The sequence below is a fragment of the Chenopodium album genome, chromosome 9 (assembly GCF_948465745.1).
Source record: "Chenopodium album chromosome 9, dcCheAlbu1.1, whole genome shotgun sequence".
In the NCBI taxonomy this organism is placed as follows: domain Eukaryota; kingdom Viridiplantae; phylum Streptophyta; class Magnoliopsida; order Caryophyllales; family Amaranthaceae; genus Chenopodium; species Chenopodium album.
The window spans coordinates 48,322,889-48,332,578 of NC_137842.1; the positions used below are offsets into that span (position 1 = coordinate 48,322,889).

Below are 9,690 nucleotides of genomic sequence, written 5' to 3' on the forward strand. Positions count from 1 at the left end.
TTGGAATTTTGAGAAATAGATAAACACAACAATTTTATTTGTTGAATTTTATCAATGAAGAACACTTGCAAATACAACTTGATACACGGAACAAATCAACAAGGCTCATGCAACCAATTTTGGACTTTTCATATTCTATGTCTTTCAAATTTACATGCCCTTAGTAAATATTACTCCTGGTTTCAACCTGTCTTAACTATGTAATTAAACATATAACACTTGTGCACAGTATACAATAGATTAAGCATGTCAGTTTGAGCTTCATACCTGAGGGAACTTGATGCATTTTTCTCAGTATAACTTAATCATCCCAAGTTCCATTCTCACCTTCTCATGCCTTTCTCTATTCAAGGGTTTTGTTAATATATCTGCAATTTGATTGTCAGTTTGGCAGAAATCTAATTTAATCAAACCTTTTTCAACATTATCCTTAAGGAAATGATGCCTTATATGAATATGCTTAACTCTTGAATGATGGACTGGATCTTTAGATATGCAAATTGCACTAGTGTTATCACAGTAGATAATAATGCAATTAAATTTAATACCAAAGTCACGTAACTGTTGTTTTATCCAGAGGACTTGAGAGCAACAAGCAGCTGCTGCTACATACTCAGCCTCTGCAGTAGATAATGCAACAGTATTTTGTTTCTTGGAACCCCAAGAAACTAGACAAGAGCCAAGGAACTGAACCATACCTGAGGTGCTTTTCCTATTGACTAGGTCACCTGCATAGTCAGCATCTATGAATCCTCTAAGCATAAAGTCATCACTTCTAGGATAGAACATACACAGGTCATCTGGTCCTTTGAGGTATCTCAAAATTCTCTTAACAGCCGTTAGATGTGATTCTTTAGGATTAGACTGAAATCTAGCACACAATCCAACACTAAAGGAAATGTCAGGCCTACTGGCTGTTAGATATAACAATGAACCAATCATACCTCTGTAAGTGGTTTGATCCACACTTGTTCCTTGTGGATCCTCATCAACTCTTGTTGCTGTTCCCATAGGTGTATGATTTGTCTTGGCATTTTCCATGTTGTACTTCTTCAGAAGTTCCTTGACATACTTCTGTTGGTGATTCATTATTCCTTCAGCTGTTTGCTTTATTTGAAGTCCAAGGAAGAATTTCAATTCACCCATCATGCTCATCTCAAATTCACCACCCATTAGCTCAGCAAAGTACTTACACAAACCATTGTTAGTAGCACCAAATATAATATCATCTACATAGATCTGTACAACTAACAAATCAGTTCCTCGAGATTTAAGAAAAAGAGTTTTGTCTACTTTTCCTCTTTTGAAATCATTTTTCAGTAGGAACTTTGAAAGCCTTTCATACCAGGCTCTTGGAGCTTGTTTGAGCCCATAGAGAGCTTTATCAAGCTTAAAAACATGATTTGGAAATTTTGGATTTTCGAAACCTGGAGGTTGTTCAACAAACACCTCCTCATTTAAGAAACCATTTAGAAAAGCACACTTCACATCCATTTGATAGAGTTTGAAACCCATAAAAGAAGCAAAAGCCACATGGATTCTAATAGCTTCTAATCTAGCTACAGGAGCAAAGGTTTCATTGAAATCAATACCTTCCTGTTGGTTGTAGCCCTTTACAACCAATCTAGCCTTGTTCCTTACTATGGTGCCATGTTCATCAAGCTTGTTCCTGAACACCCATTTAAGCCCAATTACTTTCTTTCCCTTAGGCTTTGGCTCAAGGTGCCAGACCTTGTTCCTTTCGAACTCATTGAGTTCCTCTTGCATGGCCACTATCCAATCAGCATCTCCCAAGGATTCTTGATAATTTCTTGGCTCTAGAATGGACAGAAATGCATGGAATGCGCAGTAGTTCCTCATTTGTGATCTTGTTTGAGTTCCTTTTCCTATATCACTGATAATGAGATCAGTAGGATGGGAACCTTGATACTTGAATGGCCTGGGTTGAAATTCCCTTGCTGGAACTCCAATTTGAGGAGCTTCTGGTTCTGTTCCTTCTGCTTCTTCTACTTGTTCCTCATTCACCTGTTCATCTGGTTGAGGAACCTCTCCACTCTCTTGATGTTCCTCTTCTGGAGCAGGCTGCTTTTCCTTGGTTTTCTTTTGAGTCTCTTCTTCATCCCTGTCTCTTATCAATCCAATTTCAAAATCATTATCATCTTCTTGTTCCTATACACTCACAAACTGGTTAACTTCATCAAAGATTATATGAATGCTTTCCTCAACACACATTGAGCTTTTATTGTAAACTCTATAAGGTTTTCTATCAGAGGCATATCCTAGAAATATGGCCTCTTCACTTCTTTCATCAAATTTCCCTAGGTTTTTCTTACCATTGTTATGTACAAAGCACTTACAACCAAAGGCTCTTAGATGAGATATGTTTGGCTTTCTTCCCCTGAATAGTTCATAGGGAGTCTTGTTGATGATACTTCTGATTGTTACCCTGTTAAGGATGTAACATGCTGTATTCACGGCTTCAGCCCAGAAGTTCCTTAGCAATCCACTTGCAATCAGCATCGTTCTAGCCATTTCCTCAAGGGTTCGATTCTTCCTTTCTACAACTCCATTCTGTTGGGGAGTCCTTGGAGCTGAGAAGTTATGATTCATGCCATTTTCCCTGCAAAACTCATCGAATCTTGAGTTCTCAAATTCAGTTCCGTGATCTGATCTGAGATGGACTATGGAGTGACCACTGATTTTCTGTATTTTCTTGGCAAAAGCAACAAACTCGTTACAAGTTTCATCTTTACTAGCAAGAAAAATAACCCAAGTGAATCTAGAATAATCATCAACAATAACCAAAACATATTTCTTGCCACTCCTGCTTTGAATTCTCATGGGACCACACAAATCCATATGGATTAATTCCAAAGGCTTTGTAGTGCTCACCATTTTCTTCAATTTAAAAGATGAGCGAACATGCTTGCCTTTCACACATGCATCACAAACTTTTTTCTGTAGGAACTTGATAATAGGAAGTCCCACAACCAAGTTCCTTGACCTTAGCTTGTCCAGTAATGAAAAGCTAGCATGTCCAAAACGTTTATGCCATAGCAGGGGATCATCTTCAACAACACTCAGACATGTAAGGTTGTTCCTTGGGATTAAGTTGAGGTCAACTGTATAAGTGTTCCCTCTTCTAGTTCCTTCTAGAACAACCTTTCCTGACTTGTTGTTGATGATGTTGCAAGAGTTAGAAGTAAAACTTACAGAATTTCCTTTATCACAGAATTGTGATATACTGAGAAAATTGTGCATTAAGCCCTCGACCAGGAACATATTATCAATGGAATGAGATTTTGATCTACCAATTTTGCCTTTTCCAATGATCTCGCCCTTCTTATTATCCCCAAAGGTTACTGTTCCTCCAGGGTAGTCTTCTAGTGAGAGGAATTTTTATTTATCACCTGTCATATGCTTTGAACAACCGCTGTCGAGATACCACGAGTTGTTCCCCCTCACTAGGACCTGCAAGAAAACTAAGCATTAGGATCAGGAACCCAGGTTTCCTTGGGTTCCTTAGACGTGGATGCAATATCTGTTTTCTTGACCCACATTGGTTTTACATTTCTTTTATCAGCTTCTTCTCTTATCCTGCACTGTCCATAGAGATGTCCAGTCTTACCACAAAAAGTGCATACCTTCATGCTAGGAAGCTCAACATATTTCTTTTTCTTACCTTTCTTGGTCATATAACCAAGGCCTTCAGTTCTTTTTCCTTGAGCTTCAGCTATCCACTTAGGTATGACTTTTTGGTCAATACTTCTATCCTTTCTAGCATTCAGTTCCGATTCAAGTTGATCCTTTTGGGTTTTTAAAGTAGAAAGCTCATTTTTCAAGTTTTCAAAATCAACATTGAATTTAAGCAGCTGATCGCTTGAGGAACTGCTAAAACTGATATCATAATTCATGAGCTTATACTGAGTTAGTTCAACATTCAGAAGAATGCTTTCATTCTTAATTCTATCAGCTATCTCAGTTATGTGTTTGTATTTAAAATCAAGTTCTCTTAGTTTGCTTTGAGACTTGGCATAGGTTGTTTCCAACCAAGCACCATGTTCTTTGCAAACCTTAAGAGCTTTTTCACATTTATTCAGCTTCACACCTGTATCTCTAAAGAATTCTTCTTCCTCTAGACATATATCAATTAAGACATCTTTAGAGAGAGTTTTAAGCTGTTTAGGATCAAGAAATACCTCTTTCTGAAGTTCCTCAAGGTAAGCCTTTTCATCATCTGATTTGGCCATTAAACAGAGATTGGTTGTCTCCTCTTCTGGTTGGTCATCATCTTCTTCTTCACTTTCTGAGTCTCCCCAGGCTGCTATCATGACCTTCCTCATGTCTGACTTTTGATAGTTTGCCTTGCTGAATTTTTCTCTTCCCTATTCCTTAGCCTTTCATTCCCTTTATCATTTTCCCAAAGGGGACAGTCTCTGATAAAGTGATCTGGAGATCCACACTTGTGGCAGTTGTAGTCAGGCTTTGGATTTGAGGTCTTTTTCCCGAAGTTTCTTGAGGTTCGACCTTTCTTGAACATCTTTTTAAATCTTCGCACAATTAGGGCAGCCTCATCCTCGTCCACTTCTGAGTCTTCCTCCTCATCAGCCTTAAGAGCCAAACCCTTGTTCCTCGTGGGTTCATTGTTGACTCCAAGGTGTAGCTCATGAGTCATGAGAGAACCTGCTAGCTGTTCAATATTGAACTTGGTAAAGTCCTTCGTTTCATGAAGGGCTGTCACCTTAGCTCTCCACCTCTCATCTTGTGGAAGACTTCTAAGAACCTTCCTAACCTGCTCATCTGTAGGAATCTGTCTACCAAGGGAAACCAACTCATTTATGATGTTAGTAAAACGGGTTAGCATCTCTTGAATGGTTTCCTTAGGCTGCATTTCAAATCTTTCATACTTAGACATAAGTTGATCGATTTTTGAGCGTTTAACCTCATTAGTTCCTTCATGAGTAATCTGCAGAAAATCCCAGATTTCCTTAGCGTTCTTGCACCCCATAACACGATTGTGTTCGTGAGGTCCAAGTCCACAGTGGAGCAATTTCACAGCCATAGCATTTATTTCCATTTTATCAAAGTCTTCTTTTTCATATTCAGACATAGGCTTAGGGATTACCTCGTTCTGAGCATTAGTCTTGGTGACTTCGAAATCACCAACCTCGATGACCCTCCAGACTTGGTAGTTCTCTGCCTTGATAAAGATCTCCATGCGGTTCTTCCAGTAAGTATAGAACTTGCCGTTTAACATAGGAGGCCTCCGTGTTGAGTATCCTTCCTCGAGCTTCTCATGAGTATTCATTTACTCCAAGACCTTTCTTCTTCAGGGTTTCCTGATTTTCCTAAAAGTTAGGCTCTGATACCAATTGTTGTTTTAATTAATACTACAAGAAAGGGGGGTTGAATTGTAGTATGAGAATTTAGCAAAACTTTTTGCGGAATTAAAATTAAGTTATCTAAAGGAACTGAGAGATTAACTAAAGGAACTAAAGAATGCAAGAGAGATTTTACGTGGAAAACTCCTTGGCCCCAACAAGGAAAAAAAACCACGACCACTTGGGATTTTGGGAAAAGAATCTTCACTATAATAGGGAAAATGATCCTATTACAAGCTAACGACTCAAACTCAAGTTCCTCTACGAACTTGAGACCCTGAGGAACAAGTCACCCAACTTGTTACTCTTCTCTTCTCTTTCTCTCTTCTCTCTTCTCACTTCTCTGTTCTCTCTTCTCTTTCTCTTCTCTTTCTCTCTTCTCTTTCTCTCTTCTCTTTCTCATACACAAACGTTCACTCGAACTTCCCCATTCCCCAAATTACAACTCGAAAGAAAAACAAACTCTAGTATAAGAACATTAAGAACACTCTAATGAACTTGTGTGGAATTGACACTTGACTCGATTTGAAGCTTGAAAACTTATGTGAGCAAGGGTAAGTTTTTCCATCTGAAATCAACAGCTATTTATAGACCAAAATTCGTTTAAGAAAAACTTCTTTGTGCAGCAAATCCACAACGCCACTACTCCAACCCACTAAGAAGATCATGTTCCTAAAATTAAGGAAACATGAACTCCTTAATGTGCACGACCATGACTTGAAGAAAATCAAGGAGGAGTAGGCCGCAAGTTTTTAGAAAACGTGGGAGATTTTATTTGCAAAAGATATTTTTAGAAAATCAGAAATAAAATCTTTTTGGTTAAGAAAAAGATAATCGTTAAAAGACTTAACCACTTACCTAAAAACTAGCATGCACAATTTTATCTCTTTAGACCAATTCCACACAGATTTTTCGAGTGCCATTTAATATCTTATACTTACATAAATCCTAAAATATAAAAATATATTTAGTCTTCATGTTCTCTGATGAAGCTTCTACTCCGAGGCTTCTGTTCCTTGGGAGGAACTTCTCTTCTCTGATGAGGCTTCTTCTCTGAAGCTTCTGTTCCCTGAGGGAACCTTCTCTTCTCCAGTCTTCATTTCTGAAGCACTAGTTCCTGTGAGGGAACTCTTCTATATGGCTAGCTCTGCTTCTGGCCTTCTTGTTCCTCATGGTATTTTTTGTCAGAAACTACCTTTTATAAGCAACTTTTTGTGAAAAACTACCTTTTAAAAAATATGTTGCAAAGGACTACCACATTTTTGAAAAATGTTGTAAAGGACTACCTATTGACGGAATGTGGCCGTTGACCAAACTTTCTGTCGTTGACTTTGTCACGTGACCAGCACGTGACATTTAATGATCCTTTCTTCTTCCTTATTTCTCCCAAAAATCCCAAAAAATTAACCTAAGGCAAATTTCTTAAGCTTCGTACTATTCATTCACTCAGTTAAACACTTAATCTCCCTCTATTAACGCATCTCTTTCCCAACCACACTGACTAGACGTCTTCCCCTGAGCTTCGAAGAACATTAATGGCGTTTTGCAGAGGGTATTAATTTTGCTGCTATAAAGACCCTAATTTGGTAAGTTTTACAGTGTTAATTAAATTCATACATTCAAAATTGCACTGTTCATCATCTTCTGTTTTACTGACGAAAAAATTGTACTTTTGTTTGCTTGAAATGGGTAAAGCAAGTGAGAAAGTGAAACGTGGATCTGGTGAGGGGACCAAGTGGATAGTAATTCAAAAACCCAAGTGAGATTTCTTCCGTTTTTTTCAATTGAATAATGAATGTGTTCATGCAATTAGGTGAATAGCATATTATATTTGAAATTGGGGTTTGTGTACTATTAGATTAGTGATTTATTTAGTTTATAGCAGTTGATTGGGTTATGTGAATGGGTTGGTTAATTAATATTTGTTTTTGGCATTATTTTACTGTATTTGTGGTATTGTGTTTGAAATGAGGTGTATTTGTTTATTTGGAACAGGTTTAACGGTAGGGATAACATATTTTTTTTCCTTGGTTTCGATTAATAGAAGGTCCAATTAGTATTAGATTGTATTATGGTGGAGTCTTTGTCACTAAAAAAACAGTAAAAAAAAACAACTTATGAAAAGGGAAAGGATAATTATTATGGTCTTGCTTTGCATCCCACAGTGTATGAAGTTTGCTATTTTGAATTTGTTGATTGGATAAAGAAAGGGTTAAAGTATGAAAGTGTGGGACAAATTTGGTTTAGGAAGAAGGGGTGTACTTTGTACAATGGTCTGAAGGAGATAAAGGATGACTCTGATATTCTTGAGTTTTTAGATTCCCCTGAAAAGGATGGTTGGTACAATCTTTATGTCACCCATGTTGAGGCTGCTGAAATGGTCAAAGTAATTGATATAGATGATCCTAATGTTCAGGTAGTTGAGGGTGATGTGGAAAGTGGGGGTCACAGGGATAGCATGAGTGTGGGTGAGTCATTGGGGGGTCCACAAAGTGATAGTGAAAACCCTAGATCTGGTGAAGATAACAACACAACTTCAACTCTTCTGCCTCTTTCTTCTTCTTCCTTCATAACACACTCCACACTAAACACTACTACCAACACAGAAAAAAGAATTAGGTCTAAAAATTCTAGTAGATCTAAAAAATGGAGAGAGGCTAGTTTGAGTACTTCATTTGCTGGGGATGTTGGTCAATCTGATTCTTTGACTCAAGAATCTGATGAGGATGACAGTGATATTGTACTTAGTGACAGAGACTATGAGGATGATAGTGATGATGATCTCTTTGCTGAGAATGTAGAAGAGGGATTAGAGGATATAATTTCCAGAAGTTTGGGGGGGCAAATTGTGACTAGTTCAGCTGGGCATATTGTGACTAGGAGTGTTGTGAGGCAGCAGACAAAAGCAAATGAGGATACAAAGAACATATTAGAAGGAAGTGATGCTGATCTTAATGACTCTGATGATGAAATTAGAAGTTGCAATGGTAGTGATGATGAGCAGGGCATGCAGTATCCTGTTTTCAATCCATCAGTAGACTTTAAAGGGAGGATTAAACTGGTGTTAGGACTGAAGTTCCCATCTTTTAACATCTTTAGGAAAGTTATTAGGTTCCATGCAATTGAAAGTTATAACTACTACTACTTGCATAATGGGAAGAAGAGGGTGTCAGTTTATTGTATGAATAGGTGTAAGTTTGAGTGGAAAAAATATAGATTAGTGTTGTGCACTTGTGGAGAGGAAAGAAAATGCAATTTTAAGATTTCTGGTAGGAAATTGAAAGGGGAGGAGACCTTTCAGCTTAAGAGCCTTAAATTAGAGCACATTTGTGGAAGGCAACATCAGAACAACAAGGTCATTTCTCAGTATTTGGCTGAGAGGTTCCTAGATGAGTGGAGAGACACACCAAGCTGGAAGTTGTCTGAGTTTATGAAAAGAGTGAAAAGGGTGACAAGATTAGAGGTTAGATATTACAAGTGCTACTATGTAAAGATGCTTGCTATGCAAATGATTCATGGTGACTCAGCTGAGCAGTATAAAAGAGTCTGGGACTATGCTGAAGCAATTAGGTATTATAACCCTGGTAGCATGATATGTCCAATTTATATAGTGTTTTACCCCCGTCCCATGGTCATAATTAGTGGTGTTTTTGGCTCTTTAGGGCCGCTTTTATTACTAATTTGTGTTTTCTAGTGTTTTTGTAGTTTTGCTTGAGTTTTGTAGGAAATTTGTTGAAGCTTATAAGTTTTGATGATGATGAACTTAAACTAAAGCAAAATCAACTAAAGGTTTACAAGTGTTTAAGTACAGGAGAAATGGACCTTGGTGAAGGAAGAACATCTTGTATTATGAAGACTTGAAGAATCTTTAAGCTAAAGAGTTAATCAACAGAAGAAGAGTTCTCTAACAAGAACTAAATTCCTTAACAGGAATGTTCCCTAACAGGAACTTGAAGGTTGTAAACTGAAGACAGTAAGTTCCATAAGGAACTTAGGCTGCAAAGTTCCAGTTGTGAGCTGGAGACTAAGGGACAGCAGGAACTTGTTCCTGGCCTACGTGAATCCCAAGATATTCAGAATTACAGAAGCGCGGCATTGAGATATTAATTTAGTTAAGATTTTATCTTCTAGATTTATTGTTAAATATGTTAATATGATATGCATGAAATCTATTAGAGACGTGACAAGATAATTTGGCAAAAAGATAAAATTGGAAAAATATAAAAAGATAGATTTTGGAAAAAAGATTTTGTTTTAATTTATTTTCCTAAAATTAGTTGCAAAACGATATTATTCTTTTATATATATC

The 9,690-nt window shown here is 37.4% G+C and overlaps 1 long non-coding RNA gene across 1 annotated transcript; it reads left to right on the plus strand.

The window, feature by feature from the left end:
• Positions 1–6,797: 6,797 nt before the first annotated feature.
• Positions 6,798–9,422, plus strand: LOC145559818 (uncharacterized). The gene is made up of 3 exons (XR_014092974.1): positions 6,798–6,967; positions 7,077–7,140; positions 9,193–9,422. It is a non-coding gene; the product is annotated as an uncharacterized LOC145559818 (long non-coding RNA).
• The last annotated feature ends 268 nt before the right edge of the window (positions 9,423–9,690 follow it).